This window comes from Tiliqua scincoides, chromosome 1 (genome assembly GCF_035046505.1).
Source record: "Tiliqua scincoides isolate rTilSci1 chromosome 1, rTilSci1.hap2, whole genome shotgun sequence".
In the NCBI taxonomy this organism is placed as follows: domain Eukaryota; kingdom Metazoa; phylum Chordata; class Lepidosauria; order Squamata; family Scincidae; genus Tiliqua; species Tiliqua scincoides.
In genome coordinates, this window is record NC_089821.1 from 5,418,647 (window position 1) to 5,435,549 (window position 16,903).

At 50.2% G+C, this 16,903-nt stretch overlaps 1 pseudogene; it reads right to left on the reverse strand.

The window, feature by feature from the left end:
- Positions 1–4,231: 4,231 nt before the first annotated feature.
- Positions 4,232–4,354, reverse strand: LOC136637421 (5S ribosomal RNA; annotated as a pseudogene).
- Between the last annotated feature and the right edge of the window lie 12,549 nt (positions 4,355–16,903).

A 16,903-nucleotide genomic window follows, 5' to 3' on the forward strand; every position in this document is an offset into this window, starting at 1 on the left:
GTAACCCCATAGGGCTGCCTGGGGAGTTGCTTGGGATAAGGCAAAATCATTCCCTTTGCTCCAAGCTGCGCCCCAGCCTGTACCAAACCTGCATTGGATACAATGAAGGCCACCTGGCCTGTCCGTTCCAATGAAGGTTAGGATTGTGCCCTGAGATGTACAAAATGATGCAGCAGAGGATAGAGTGGCCTGAGGGATGTTCTTTTCCCTCTCGCACAACACCAGAACCAGGGGACAGTCACTAAAATTGAATGGCGGGAGAGTTAGAACAAACAAACAAAAGTTCTTTATTCAGTTTGTAATTGATCTGCGGAACTCCTTGCCACAAGATGTGGGGATGGCATCTGGCCTAGGTGCCTTTCAAATAGGATTGGATAGCTTTCTGGAAGAAAAAGTCCATCACAGATTACAAACCATGATGGGGACATGCAACCCCCTGCTTTTAGAAGGATGCCACCTCAGAATGCCAGGTGCAAGGGGGTGGCACCAGGATGCAGGTCTCTTGTTGTCTTGTGAGCTCTGGTGGGCCAGTGACATCCAGGAGGCTGGACCAGATGGGCCTTTGGCCTAATCCAGTGGGGCTCTTCTTATGTTCTTATGAGCCCTGCATGGGCCAATCATTTTGGCATGGGACTCAACGCCTCTTGCAGCAGCCCACCCATCTGGCCACATCCAAACCCTCCCCACGACCATTAGTATGCAACCCTTCCTGTCCCCCTGGAAGCAAAAAACAGGCTTCTATACAAGCAGCTGCTAAACTAGCGGGACTGTCATTCTGCCAATATTTGTGGGGATACTCTGATGTGGGGATACTCTGATGTGATGTGTTTCCCCTGGGGGCTGGGGATAAGAATAGGCCCTCAGTTTGGCTGTACTTGTCGTAAGAGGCGACTAAACAGCCACCGGGTAGATGGGACTCGTCAGCCTGGGAAGGCAGCTCATCTGAGAGAAGGAAAACTCTGATCCCAAACCTCCACTGCCTTGTGGCTACATCCAGTTATGGAAGAGGCTTCAGGAGTCAACCTCGAGGTCAAATCCGGAGCCGGAGTCCCTGAGGCAGTTTGTGGCTGAACACAGTCAAGTTCTGGCAACTCCTGCGACGCCGCTGGAACCAACCGTATTGGCTTCTGCCTTTCCATTGGACCATTTCAGCGACGTGGAGAGGGGGGATTTGCTGCATGGGTAACAGCCTATCCTCCATACCTACTTTACCCAGGCTTCGCGCACTGCAGAGGACACTCTGTTCCAGAACCACCATTCAGAGCGTGACACCATAGTCTTCCAAGACTGAAGGATGCCAACACTCTGATGTATAGGATTGGGCCTTTCTACATCAGTGATCCATTCTGCCTCTATGCTTTTCATCTGTGTGCTGCAGGTTCCTCCCGTTCTTGAATACTTTCAGCTAAGTTAGAGGTGCTAGAAGCCATCCGTTGCAATGTCTCCAGGCTATGCCCTCATTCTTTGTCCTCCCAGCCAGGTTCAATGTGCCTGAAGGGTTTAGCATCATGCCTTTGGGATATCTTCAGCTACCTATTTTGTGCAATAATTATTTGTTTCCCATGATTGCTTTATTTTTTTTTTCAAATCTCAAATTGGCAATCTCTTCTGTTGCTGTTTCTTTGTCAGTTTAACGTGGGGCATTGAGGCATGTGGGAGGCTTAGACACTGGCATGTTTATGTTCATAAATAAGAAATATTTATGAAAATCTGTTTCATTTGATCATTTTATTAGCACCCCCCCAACATACATTGTGCATAAAGAGCACAATAAAGTCGGGGGATATAATTTTTTGGTGAACATGGGGGAAATTGAAATGAAGACGCCGGAACGTACCAGGGGTATCCATCTCTTGCGCTGCACATGTGGTCGTAAAGTAAAGCTACATGCCAATAGCTTGTGATGGCACAGACTGTACATGAACAGTCCAACTGTTCAGGGAACAAAGCTGTCAGAATGTTTGCAGACCAACTTCTGTGTAGGAAGAGAAAGTTGTCAGCTTGACTAGGGTGAAAAACCCTCACAGAAAAGAATAACTCATGTTGCTGTTCCCCAAAAAGTGGGGGTGGGGGAGCAGCTAGCCCAGAGACAAATTGGCCGAAGAAATGATACCAAATAAGCACTCTTGGAAGCCAAGGGATGGTCACTTTCAAATGGGGATCACAGTATTGAAATAGAAAGTGCGAGAGAAAGTGCTTCCTCGTGCAAGGGATCAGCATGGACTTAGGGCCAAATCCTAGCCAATTTTCCAGTGCTGGCAGCCATGCCAACAAGGCATGTGCTGCGTCCTGCAGTAGGAGGACAGTCATGGAGGCCTCCCCCAGGTAAGGGAACATTTGTTCCATTTCCTCAGGGCTGCATTGTGGTTGCACCGGCACTGGGAAGTTGGATAGGATTGGGCCATTACAGCCCAATCCTGAGCTTCCAGGTGCCCACTGGAGCAGTGACACCGAAGTGGCTACCATTATATCCAGCAGGGACTAGGAAGCAGGCAGAGGTCTCCTTGGGGGAAGGGGATGAAGTTCCCTTCCCCCAGGGAAAGGCCCAAGCCCCACAATGGGGCTTCTCAAGTCTGCACCAGCTATTTTGCCGGCGCAGATTTGAGGGACTCTATGTCAGGCCTTCTGGTCTGACACAGAGTTCAGGATCCCGCAGTCCCACCCCCTCCCAGGGCAGTCTGGTTTTTTCCTTTGGACAAGGGAGGGCAGGAGTAGGAGCCCAAGGGGGTTCTTGCCTTGGAATTGACTTGAGAAGCCCAAGGAAAATGGAGGCAGGGAAGCGGGGGTGGGGAAGGTTCGTGAAGATCATGCTTTTCAATCGCACGGTTGCTGTGAGCTCCCTTGTTACTTGGGGAGAAAAAGACCCACTGAATGACAGTTGTAGTGGGACTACTTCTGAGTAGAGTTGCAAAGGACTGGGGCATACTGGTAAGCCTCCCAGCTGCTGCACATGTCCCTCTTCCCTCTTGCTGATTTGTCCTCGCTCTCTTGCAGTCTGTCCCACCCCCTCCTGCCTTGTTTTCAGATGGGATGGGGCAGCAGGGGAGCAGTTAAAGAGAACTCCGACACACACACACACACACACACACACACACACACACACACACACAGCCCAGCAACAGCCCCATTTTTCCCCCATGGCTGGCTTTTTAAAGGGAGCGACTTGAGTCTTTGAGTCATGAAAATGCTCCAAGCGACTCAGAACATGCCCCCATTAGGACTCAAGTCACAGGGAGTAGAGACTCGTGACTCGACTTGAGTCAAACCATGCTGGATTGGCCCATCCCTGAATTTTGGCTCTACACACTGAAAGACAAGGGACAACTGTACACTGACTCTCAGGAAAGAGTTATGGTTGCTGGGGGGGAGGGGAGTAGGCATCTGCAAGAGTTCTGATTTTCAGCTTCGTTCTAATTTGGATTGTAGAACAGAGCACTGAACTGGAACATGGGAAGCTCAAACCATTAACTGAGGGCATTTTTTGTGCATGCGTAGAATACGGTGTACATGTACTGACATGGTTCCCTTGTCATAAATTGCAACCATGCTACTTTTTGCAGCAAGACTATAGCAACAAGCTGTGTTGTCTTGTGTGCTCCCTGAGGCATTTGGTGGGTCACTGTGAGATACAGGAAGCTGGACTAGTTGGGCCTTTGGCCTGATCCAGCAGGGCTGTTCTTGTGTTCTTAAGTTTTGATCTGAGCCATGGCATACAGAGATCAAGCCATCCTTGTCCCCCTTGAACCAATACTATATTATTAGTTCACCTCCGTGCTCCCTGAAGCTCCCTGAGGCATTTGGTGGGTCACTGTGAGATACAGGAAGCTTGACTAGGTGGGCCTTTGGCCTGATCCAGCAGGGCTCTTCTTACATTCTTCTTACATTCTTTGTTCTTAAGTGCAAAAGTGTGCTTCCCCTCGTTGGTTGGTTGGCAACCTTCAGTCTTGAAAGACTATGGTATAAGCCTACAGCACCCAGTATTCCCAGGTGGTCTTCCGTCCAAGTACTAACCAGACCTGACCCTGCTTAGCTTCCAAGATCAGACAAGATTGGGCATGTGCAGGGTAACAGTTGCTTCCCCTCACCAGAGCCCAATTATTGGGATGTTGGTGTTCAGATTCCAAGTCTGTGAATATGTCTGGTGGGAAGACTTAAACCAGGAAGAGCTAAGTTACAATTTCCGCTCTGGTTGGTTGGTTGGCAACCTTCAGTCTCGAGAGACGATGGTATAAGCCTACAGCACCCGGTATTCCCAGGTGGTCTCCCATCCAAGTACTAACCAGGCCTGACCCTGCTTAGCTTCCGAGATCAGACAAGATCGGGAGATAGTGTTCAGTATAGGGAGATGGTTGGCAACCTTCAGTCTCGAAAGACTATGGTATAAGCCTACAGCACCCGGTATTCCCAAGCGGTCTCCCATCCAAGTACTAACCAGGCCTGACCCTGCTTAGCTTCCAAGATCAGACGAGATCAGGCATGTGCAGGGCACACCAAGTTCAACAAAGTTGCTGTGAGGGTACAATGGGGAGTTTCAAGTGTGCTACCCTGGGATCTGTGGAGAGGGGGTGGGGTCCAGGGGTGGGGGGCACATTCAGAGACACCAACATCTCTTTGTGCTTTCTTCCCTGAATGATTGGAGCGCATGATAGTGGTTTGCATTTGCTCTAATGATTAGAAGACAGACTCCCCCCCCCCCCCCACAAGGTAAGCACTTCTTTCTAATAAATGGCACTGTCTATAGGATGTTTTTTGTGTTTGGTAAATAGTAAAAAAAAAAATGACAGGTGGTGGGTGGGATTTTTTTTTCCTGATGATGATTTTCTCACAATTAAATCGCTGAGGAGGGGCAGCCGCTGAGATGAGGGACCCGGTGGCATCTGCCTGAATGGAGCCCAGCTCTGTAGTGACAGCTCCATTGTAGTGATGCTCTGATCAGCATGTGACTCGCTCTTGGTGGTGGTGGGGGGACTGGCACCACTCATTGCTGCTCTGCTGGAGGCAAGACAGCTCCAAAGAGCTGGTTGACAGGTGGAAGCTCCTACTTACATGCAAATCACAGCCCCCCCCCCACCAAACAGGAGGGAGTCACAGAGTCCCTTCAGACTCTCTCCCAGTCTGAGAGTGGCTCTTCTCTCTCACTCCTCCAGCAGCAGCAGCACTGGGAAGACTGGCAGCAGCTGAGATGAAGGCAGCTTTGAAGGTACTGAGGAGGGCATGAAGAGGGACTTGGGGGTGGCTGATCTCAGTCTAGACACCCCCCCATCCTAGGAATAATGGGTCTAAAGAGGGCAGAAAGGAAAGGCAAAGTTGAGGACTGTGACTGCCATCCTATGCACACCTACCTGGGAGTAAGCCTCACTGAGCAGAACGGCTTACTTCTGAGTAGACATGCATGGGATTGTGGTGCTTGCTTTTTAAAATATCCCTCTGCCAGGCTGAAGGAAAAGATCTGGAGGGCAAAGAGAAGGATAAATTGCAATGGGGCTGGGGGAGGGGTCGGAGAAACAGTTCACAGTCCTGTCCTTTGAGCAGGAGGAAGACTTGGGGGTCTTCATGTGTCAGAAAGGAAGTTGAGGAATTTGTTGCTGGGGGGAGGGAGAAGCAGTGGTGTAGCTAGAAGGGGTGCAAAGCACTAAGTTTTGCAGGGAGCCTCACCAGAGCCTGCAAGCAGCCCCTCTCCTTTGGAACCATTCTGGGCAGTGGGAGTGTAGGGGAAGGGGAGGGGCTGCTTCCATGCTGCCCTGAGGAGCCCTGCAAAACTCAATGCTTTGCCCCCCTCTGGCTACACCACTGCTCAGTGGCAGGACACTATGGAGTGTGCACATGCCCCGTATGCCCAAGCATGCCTCAGGAACCACAGAGAAAATGGACTGGGTGCCCAGGGGTAGGGGAAAGGCACAATATGTGGCTAAGGCTGGGAGAGATGGGAAAAGTGTGGAGGGGGTGTGTGGGAGAGGTCAGGGATAAAGGTTGAAGAGGAAAGGAAAGAAAAGAAGAGGAATACTAAGGGGTTAGAGAGCAAGGGTAAGAAGGAACCTGAGTTGCCAACTTTCCCCTCTCGACAGAGCGCTTGCACCATGTGCTTACCACCAGGGTGTCCAGATGTCCTCTTTTTCCAGGACGTGTCCTCTTTTTCAGTCTCGTGTTCTGGAAAAGAATTTCAATGTCCTCCTTTTCCCTGTGAATGGGCAGCACGAAGCCTTCTTGGAATTAATATATACCTAACAAATGATATGTAGCATAGTTTTAAATTTAATAAATAATGCAGTGTTTAAATTAACCACATGAAATCAATGTATGAGTGTTTTATTTGGTCACGTCCAATGTTTTTCTTGGATGCCCTACATTTTGGGGTGCCTGGTCCTCTTTTGCGGTTCGGCCATCTGGTCACCCTGCACAGGAGCCCCGCCAGAATAAATAAGTTGGCAACCCACTGAACCTGGGAAACAGTGTTGGGAGGGGGTGGGGGAAGCTGACTTGGGTGCCAGCCTTGCTGCCCCAGTTGGGAGAGCTGGCTGTCCCTGTCCCAAGAGCTCAAGCCTCTGCATGTCTACTTGGAAGTAAGTCTCATTATAGTCAATGGGGCTTACTCCCAGGTAAGTGTAGATTGCTAGCAGTCTTACTAGGATGTAAGTCCCATTATAGTCAATGGGGCTTACTCCCAGGTAAGTGTAGATTGCTAGCAGTTTTACTAGGATGTAAGTCTCATTAGTCAGTGGGGCTTACTCCCAGGTAAGTGTAGATTGCTAGCAGTTTTACTAAGATGTAAGTCCCATTGTAGTCAATGGGGCTTACTCCCAGGTAAGTGTAGATTGCTAGCAGTCTTACTAGGATGTAAGTCCCATTATAGTCAATGGGGCTTACTCCGAGGTAAGTGTAGATTGCTAGCAGTCTTACTAGGATGTAAGTCTCATTATAGTCAGTGGGGCTTACTCCCAGGTAAGTGCAGATTGCTAGCAGTTTTACTAGGATGTAAGTCCCATTGTAGTCAATGGGGCTTACTCCCAGGTAAGTGTAGATTGCTAGCAGTTTTACTAGGATGTAAGTCTCATTAGTCAGTGGGGCTTACTCCCAGGTAAGTGTAGATTGCTAGCAGTTTTACTAAGATGTAAGTCCCATTGTAGCCAATGGGGCTTACTCCGAGTTAAGTGTAGATTGATGGCAGCCTTACTCGGAAGTAAGTCTCATTATAGTCAGTGGGGCTTACTCCGAGGTAAGTGTAGATTGATGGCAGCCTTACACGGAAGTAAGCCTCCTTATGGTCAGTGGGGCTTACTCCCAGGTAAGCGTGGCTAGGGTGGCAGCCTTACTCGGAAGTAAGTCCCACGACGGTCCGTGGGCTTACCTCTGGAACTGCCATCCTAGCCACACTTACCTGGGAGCAAGCTCCACTGACCACAATGAGGCTTACTTCCGAGTAGGCTTGGCTGGGGCAGCCACTGAGCGGGGCGCCCGCAGCGCAGCGCTCCGCCCGCCGCCCGCCCGCCCCTCCCTCGAGCCGCTGACCGCCCAGCGGCGCGTCCGCCTCCCCGCCAGTCGCCGGCAGAGCCCCGCTGACCGCTCTCCTCTCCTCTCCTCTCCTCTCCGCTCCCTCCGCGGCAGCCGTCCATGAGCGCCCCGCCGGGCGTCCGGCCGCCCAGCCCCGCGCAGCCGGGCGGCAGCCTCTCGCTCCACCTCCAGATCGGCCTCAGCCGGGAGCCCGTCCTGCTGCTCAGGGACCCCGCCGGCGACTTCAGCCTGGCCCACGTCCGCGAGATGGCCTGCTCCATCGTCGACCAGAAGGTAAGCGCAGGGCGCCTCTGAGCGCGTGCAGAGTGCCGGAGCACCGGGGCTGGGAGCCCGGAGGGGCCGCGTGCACGCCTCGTTGTGGCTCCCTGCAAAACTTAGTGCCTTGCCCCCCCTCTCGCTACGCCACCGGTCCTGCCACCTCAGGGACGCGCCTCTTCCAGCTCAGGGACTTGCAGCGAGTGGAGGCAGAGCCTCCCCACCTGGGTCCTTCAGAAAGCGCCACCTGGGCAAGCACTCACAAACCCCCCCCCCCCACAGAAGCTTGTGTGCCTCACAGCAGCCTGCTCCAGTCTTGCCTCCTCTCTCACCACACGTCCCTGTGCCAACTTTCTAGTGGGGAGGCTCTGCCTCACCTGCCTCCTCTCTCATCACACCAATCCCAACTCTCTAGTGGGGAGGCTCTGCCTCACCTGCCTCCCCACTCACCGCAAGTCCCTGTTCCAACTTCATCTGGCTACCCACTCCCTCCTCCAGCCAGCATTTCCATCTCTGGCTTCTGCTCCTTCACCCCCAGGAGGCTGCGATGGCCATACTGGTCCACCACCCAGTACTTCCTCTCCCCCCCCCCAAAGGGAGGCAGGACCCCCCTCTCCGTCCCCCTTTTCCAGAGAGGCTTTGGGAAAGGAGGCGGAGGGGTCCTGGGGGAGCTGGCCAACAGCAGCTGTCAAAACAACCACCCGGCACCCGCTGGGGAAGGAAAGTTTCCACTTTGCCAGCCAGCAGAGCACAACAAGTCCCTGAGGCTTGGGGGGGCTTTACCCAGGCCAGCCGCAGCAGCAGCAGCCTGGTGCCTGCATCAGGCTGGGCCTGGGGAACATCCGGATGCCAGTCCTGCCCTCTGAAGCTGGAAGGAAGAGCCCAAGACGTGGAAGGAGCTGGTGCGAAGCGCAACTCTATGCAGGTCTATTTGGAAGCAAGCCCAGCTCTGGTAAGTTGGACTTACTTCCTGGAAAGTGTGCATAGGATTGCAGCCTTCCTTAGAAGTTCCACCCTACCCAGTGGGGCTTCCTTCCAGGCAAATGTGGGTCAGGTCGTTCCCTTGTCTGTTGCAGCAACACAGATATGGACAGGAAGATTCAGAAGCCACTTCACACTTTGTGCCCTGTGTAACTGTGTGCATAAAATACATCATGCTGCTGCCTTTTTTATCCCTCCCCTGGACCCATTTCGTACAACCCTTGTCACAACCTTGCTAGCCCCTCCTTCTTGATGCGCAACTTAATTTATGAACCGTCCCATGTTGACCCTGGGAGATTTGAATGAGAAAGGAGCATCTGTGAAAAAGCAGCAGCAGTGGCATGGTTAAGAGCGCAAAGCACTAAGTTTTGCAGGGAGCCTCACTAGAGCATGCAAGGCGCTCCTTCCCTCCCCTTTGGAGCCATTCCAGGCAGGGGGAGCAAAACCGAGGTGCATGGGGGAGGGGCTGCTTGCATGCTGCGGTGGTGCTCCCTGCAAAGCTTAGTGCTTTGCCCCTCTTCTAGCTACGCCACTGAGCAGCGGATACACGTTTGAGAGTTGTAGGCACTGAGCATGTGTGATTGCTTCTACCTCTTGCTCCACAGAGCACCGTGTACCTTGCATGTGGTTCCCAGCAGGAATACGTGATGCGGGTGTGTGTGTGTGTGTGTGTGAGGAGTGCAAGCACTCACAACCCATTCACAACTCATGCTCTGCACATGGGTTGTGAATGCTCGTGCACTTCATGTGCAGCGGCAACACTTTTCGAGAGATTCGGATGGGGTACCTCTGCCTCACCTGCCAGCCCCACATCACATGTCCCTGGTTCCCAGGAGGTCTCCCATCCAGGCCCAGACCCTATTAGCAAAAGCAAGGGAACAGCCTGACTGTACTGCCTTTTAGACACTCTGGTGTTCACTTCAGGCCATGTGGTGGCCCCCCAGGAATGACACGTGTCCCACAGAAAGTGCGCAAAGAGCCTAGGGGTTCTTGTGGCACCTGCAAGACAAACAAATTTCTTTCACCGTAAGCTTTTGTGGACCGCGCTCTGTTCCATCAATTCATGCACTGCCATGAACTCACACAGCTATCCCTAGAAAGCGGGAAGAAGGCGGAGGCCAACTGGTTTATGATGGTGCAGGCTTGTCTAGATAGCAGCCAGTTACCTTCAGTTGCATGAAATTGACTGAAAAGCTCGTGGTTGATGGAGGCGTTTGGTGGCTCTGCGGTTCAGCTCACAAGAAATCCATTTCCACAGAGTGTCCAGACCAACACTTCATTTTCACAGCATTTCATTCCATTTCAGCTTGTTACTTAGTACTAAAATTTTTCTATACATTTGCTCTTCCTTGTAGCTAAATTTTTCTCTGCTACTGCTTTCAAGTCAGGAGGAGGGGCATCCGTCTCTGTTGGGGAGAGAGAGGGGCAGCTTGCACGCTGCAGTGAGGCTGCCTGAAAAACTTAGTGCTTTGTACTCCCTCTGGTTACACCACTGGTGCAAGGGGTTGTTGCACAGCCTCCTCCTGTAAACGCCTGTTGACATTTTTCCTGCTTGAACGATGGGGACTCAGGGCGTCCAAAGTCACCAGGAAATCTGGTCTGCAGACACTGTTTTCAGTCTCTTGTTTGCTTATGCCTGTGGCCCTTCCCTCCCCTTAACAGGGTACAGATTTTCCTGATGAAGCTGGGAGGTGGTGTGTAGCCAGGATTCCTGCCTGCTCCAGAGACTGCACAGTCCCTTGGGCCTGAGGCGTTGCCAGCGTGGATGGCTGCAACAGAGCTCACCTTGTTTAACTCTTAGCACGATCCTTGCATGGGTTTTTGGCCTAAATGTCAGCATTGTGTTCCCAGAGCATGGATTGATTTATTTGTTGTTCTGTTTGTATCCTCCAAGGAGTACAGTTTGAGTCTCCTCTTAGCAACTCTGGTGAAGCTGAGAGGTGGTGGCTTGCTGGAGGCCATCAGCTGACCTTCATGGTTGAGTGGATGTGGGAATAGGGGCTTCCCACAGCCAAGCTCAACATCAGTCGCTAGGCTGCGCTGGCCCTAAGACTGCAATCCAGTAACACTCTCCTGGAAGTAAGCTCCACCAAATACAGTGGGGCTTAGTTCTGAGTAAAAGGGAAGGGGATCTTGGTGTTTATACAGGCAACCACTTAAGTTGGCAACGTTTTTTTGTAAACAAGGTCAGGCAAGTGTTTCAGCTAAATGTTACTACAGCAGAGGAACATGGGCTTAGCAAGGGGAAGCAGAAAATCAAGTGAAGACTAATGTGAAATGGCAGGAAAGATGCCTGCACTGCTCCAATTTAAACTTCTTTTTAACCCATTTCTGCCCAACCCACAGAGGTACACATTTGATCCCTGTTGCGTATATGCAACATTGGGCAGAAACAGCTTAACTTACCTTTTTCGCAGTGACAGAAATGTTGGGGTATCACATTTTCCCAGTGCTAACAGCGCCACAACAACAGAAGCGCTGCTTTGGGGAAAGATCTTCAGATCCTGCAGAAAACAACTGGGCACCTTTCATGTGAAATAAAATGGTTACCTCGGCATTGCCTTGAAAAACATGGAGAGAGTACAATACAGTTCCTGCCCTGTTCTTTCCCACTAAATATGTATGGGTTAATGTGCAGTCTTTGGGGCCTGCAGGTGTTAGCAGCATGTCACTGTGTCAGCCGGAAGGCTCAGTGTGTAAAGGAGGAGACAGTCTCCCTTCACACTTACATGCTGTACTGTTCCACTGACCAAGGTAGTTTCCAGAGAGCTGGTAGGGACAAGGAACTTCGGATGGGGCCTAGATGACAGCTGTTCAGGTGTTGTGCAGAACGAGGGCTTCCGCATGGCCTTGTGTGATGTGCAGGCTCACACACTCTTCTCTCCATTTTGCACGAGAGACAGCAATGTTTCAAACTCCTGATCTGGGTTTACAACAAACTAGGGCAGTCCAAACTTTTCAGTAGCAGGACCCACTTTTTTAAACAGCACTGTATTGGAACCCACCTAGATTTACCAGACTTTTAAAAAAGGAGATCTAGAAAGAAATATTTCATTCATTCGTTCAATTCTTTATTTATAAGAGGTGATAACCTCCAAAAAAGACCCTCAAACATTTATCTCCCTTTATTTACACATGCTTGCAAACTGCAGGAGTTGAGCTCTTTGCAGGGTGTTTAGCAGCTACAGTATCTGATTTTTATCTGATCTTTCCATCACCCTTTGGTGACTCACTGAAAATCAGGTTGCGGCCCACCAGTTGGTCCCAACCCACAGTCTGGGAGCCACCAAACTAGGGTTTGCTGTGAGATCTGAACCCTGCTAATCCTAACTTTTTCTATATCCTGGTCTTCAGATATCACAGCATATCGTAGTTTGTTCTAAACTAGAACTAGAAGGGAGGGGAGAGGGGACAAGCTGGATTTGCAGTGCTCTGACAAAAAGAGCCTCCTCAAAGAGCAGAGCTTACCAGTGGCAGTAGCACATTTTTGAAGGAGTAATGTAACTTATTCCCCGTACACGAAGGGGAGAGTGTGAGCCAAAGGTGTGCAAATATAGCATGAGATCAGACCATGGCTCTGCATGGCAACTGTACTGAGAGAGGATTTTGAACCTAAATTCACATTCATTTGAAAAAGTGGGTCCAATTGCTAAGAAGTTTGAGAACCATTGCTTCAGAGCATCTATATGGTGCGCAGGGGTTACTGGCATCAGGGAAAGGATGAAAGGTCTAAGTTTTCTGCTACGTGGTGGTAAAGTGATAGGAGTTGGGAGAAGGCAAGGCACACAGTGAGTTCACTTGTTCTGACACCCGCAGCATGTTCAGCGAGCTGCACTTTTTAAAAAAAAAATGCACATGAAATGCTTTGTGGTGGAAGAACAAATTGAGCTTGGTGCCAACGGCTGTGATAAGTGTGTCAGATCCCAGGATGTGCAGGACAAAAAGGATGGGGAGAGAAGGCAGGCGGTTTTCAAAAGGACCAGTGCAGAATTTCAACCCTGGGGAATTGGCAGGTGACCTCTGTGCATAATGAGGGTAATTGAATTGCGCTTTGTCAACAGCCTGAGCTATCTGTCCTGGAACTGCCAAGTACAAAGAGGCTGCAAAGCACCAAATAGAAACTGTGAACTTCCATGGACCCAAACTCAGTAGCGTAGCCAGAGAGGGTGCAAAGCACTAAGTTTTATGGGCGCCTGAAGCCGCCCTGCAAGCAGACCCTCCCTTTTGGAGCCATTCCTGGCGGTGAGAGCAAAACGGAGGTGAACAGAGGTTTTGCTCTCGCTGCCGGGAATGGCTCCGAAGGGGAGGACCCCCTTGAATGGCGCATTCAGGCGCCTGCAGATTTTAGTGCTTTGCACCCCCTCTGGTTACGCTACTGCCCAAACTCGTCATGTTTCTAATATGGCCGCTATCTTTTTTTCTCTGTGTTGTGGTTCTGCGAAAGATCTATGATGGCTGACTCTGCAGGAAGACCTTGGAGAACCACTCGATGTTCAGTGTTGCTAAATAGGCCACTTGGGCTTTTTACTTATAAGCATTTTATGTTTCTGAAGATCCTTAGTAGGTTAGGTGCTAAAATGTGTGCAGTTGCTTGATAATTGTAAGCCTTTTCCCTAAAAGTTTGGATATGTAAAGATTGTTTTTATACAAATCAGTTATATAAAAAAGATAATTGAAATACACCAGACGTACATAAGAACAGCCCCGCTGGATCAGGCCATAGGCCCGTCTAGTCCAGCTTCCTGTATCTCACAGTGGCCCACCAATGTGCAATGGACGTGTCAGTCAGGTCAGTTGGCAACCTTCAGTCTCGGAAGACTATGGTATCGCGCTCTGAAAGGTGGTTCTGGAACAGCGTCTAGTGTGGCTGAAAAGGCCAATTTGGGAGTGACAATCCCTTCCACACTGGGAGCAAGTGCAGTCTGTCCCTGGTCTGTCTCCCTGGCTATGGGCCTTCCTTCTTTGCCTCAGACTGTTGGCCAAGTGTCTCTTCAAACCGGGAAAGGCCATGTTGCACAGCCTGCCTCCAAGCAGGCCGCTCAGAGGCCAGGGTTTCCCACCTGTTGAGGTCCACTCCTAAGGCCTTCAGATTCCTCTTGCAGATGTCCTTGTATTGCAGCTGTGGTCTGCCTGTAGGGCGCTTTCCTTGCACGAGTTCTCCATAGAGGAGATCCTTTGGGATCCGGCCATCATCCATTCTCACAACATGACCGAGCCAACGCAGTCGTCTCTGTTTCAGCAGTGCATACATGCTAGGGATTCCTGCTTGTTCCAGGACTGTGTTGTTTGGAACTTTGTCCTGCCAGGTGATGCCGAGAATGCGTTGGATGCCCACCAATGTACAATGGACGTGTATTTTGTTGCTAAATTCATGAAATATCTTCAGTTCAACTTGTACTAAGTTGTCTGCCACGAATGTCTTAACTTCTAGGTTTCTTATAGGCACAGAGACAATTTTTCCCCCTTGCTAGACTTTTTCCAAATTCACATGGCCATCGAGGGGGTGCCACGTAAATAAGAATTTTGCTCATGCAGGATCATTCTGCAAGGAGAATGTCCTTGTGTGAGTACAACTCTCCTTCTGTTTATTGATGGAGTTTGCAGCCACAGGATGCATCTGCTCTGAACACTTACAACACTGCATCCCTGGGGAGATATTTAGGTAGGGAGATAGGTATTTGGGGAGAGAGTTCCGGGTATAAGAGCAGCAAGGGAGAAGGAGTGGAACTTCTGAGGAAGGGGAGTAGGGGACATTCAGTTGGTTGAGGGTATTGAAGTCAGAGAACAGTGGTCACTGGCAAAGATGTGGCAGGATATGAGAGCAAGGTGGGGCAAGGCTATGGAGACCTTTGAAGGTAAGGAGAGCTTTGAAGGCAGCAGGATCTGAGGACTGCCTGGAAGTTGTGTAGGAATCTTAGGAAGAGTATGATGAGAGAGGTGAATGATAGTGGTAGCAGAAGGGTGGATGGAGGTGAGGGGGGCAGTGGCGTAGCTAGGAGTCCCAGAATCTGGGGCAGTGACATCATGACATCTTGTGACATCACACAGCATTGCATTGTCCCTTCTGGGTTCTCAAAGAAAAGGAAGATGTGGTGGCTTCACAGTCTGGCTGCTGCTGCCTTTCTCCTTTGGTGGTCAAATTGCAAAGCTGCTGAAACACCAAGAGGCTGTGGTGGTATGAGGAAGGGCAAGGCGTGGAGGAAGGGGGCAGCCAGGTGATCTGGCTGCCACCCCCTTCCTTACGCCACCGTTGCCTCTTAGAGTTTCTAAGTGATCCTGGATTGAGGCGGTGGTGGCAGTCTTGACTGGGCCTCACGTGGAACCCTTCACGTGACACTCCAAGGTGTTGCCAGGGGTGCCCTGGCTCGCTGCCCCCTGCTTGCTACATCACTGGAGGGGACTGATGCGAGACAATGGAACACCAGAGAAAAGAATGTTGCAGTAGTCCAAGATGAGGACCAGAGACAGTACTGGATTTTTCAAAATGGAGTTTTCAAAATTTTATTACTGAGCCACCTGTAAAATACCTCACTTGCAGGCTAAGGCATGTAATTTTTTTTTTAAGTTGTTTTGTGCTTTGAGATGACTTTGCAATATTTGTTATGGGCTCAGGATGCTCTTGGGTTCACTTTTTCCTCATGGTTTTGTGCATGGAGAAAGGCAGAGATGATTTGAATAAGTGGTGATTTTGGTATTTTTATTAACTTGGGCAACAATCCTGTCCACACTTTCCTGGGAGTAAGCCCCATGGACTGTATTGGCAACCTTCAGTCTCGAAAGACTATGGTATCGCGCTCTGAAAGGTGGTTCTGGCACAGCGTCTAGTGTGGCTGAAAAGGCCAATCCGGGAGTGACAATCCCGGAGTGACAATCCGGGAGCAAGTGCAGTCTGTCCCTGGTCTGTCCCCCTGGCTATGGGCCTTCCTTCTTTGCCTCTTGGCCTCAGACTGTTGGCCAAGTGTCTCTTCAAACTGGGAAAGGCCATGCTGTACAGCCTGCCTCCAAGCAGGCCGCTCAGAGGCCAGGGTTTCCCACTTGTTGAGGTCCATTCCTAAGGCCTTCAGATCCCTCTTGCAGATGTCCTTGTATCGCAGCTGTGGTCTACCTGTAGGGCGCTTTCCTTGCACAAGTTCACCATAGAGGAGATCCTTTGGGATCCGGCCATCATCCATTCTCACAACATGACCGAGCCAACGCAGGCGTCTGTTTCAGCAGTGCATACATGCTAGGGATTCCAGCACGTTCCAGGACTGTGTTGTTAGGAACTTTGTCCTGCCAGGTGATGCCGAGGATGCGTCGGAGGCAGCGCATGTGGAAAGCGTTCAGTTTCCTCTCCTGTTGTGAGCGGAGAGTCCATGACTCGCTGCAGTACAGAAGTGTACTCAGGTCGCAAGCTCTGTAGACCTGGATCTTGGTATGTTCCGTCAGCTTCTTGTTGGACCAGACTCTCTTTGTGAGTCTGGAAAACGTGGTAGCTGCTTTACCGATGCGTTTGTTAGCCCCATGGACTATAATGGGACTTACTTCAGAGTAGACATGCATAGGCTTGGGCTCTGAGTTGGATTTTGAGTTTGATTTTCTTTGTAAACTGCTTTGTGAACTTTTTGTTGAAAAGCGTTGTATAAATGCTGTCGCTAATAATAATTCTGTTCTTGAAACTCTGGATGGATGACCAGACATCCCCTTCTCCCCTTCCTTACAGATTGGGACATGTTGGGGCTTACAAAGATAGAGTTTTTGTCAGCCTTGTATAATGATATAGGATGTAAGATGGAGGGCAGAGGATTGTAGCAGCCTCCTAGAGCCTCCGCATTTTATTTCACTTGCAGTCCTTTTACCAAATGGTCTTTCAGTTTTATTTTTAGATTTTCAAAATGGTGAATTGTTTAATTCTGTTTTTATTGGAAAATGCCTGCAAGTTATGGCTGCAAGACAGTTTCTAAATATACTCCATATATAGATAACTCTCACTGATCAGATACTCAATTTCACACGTTTCCCTTACATATGGGTTGCTTCCTCCTGAATTGCAGACTTGTTTTTATTTTAAATATCCTTTTTCCCTAGTAAATACTATGTTTGTGCAGCTGTACTCCTCATCCCCTGATAACATTGATCGGTTTGGTGATAAAGTGGGAAGTGGTTCAGGATTTCAGAC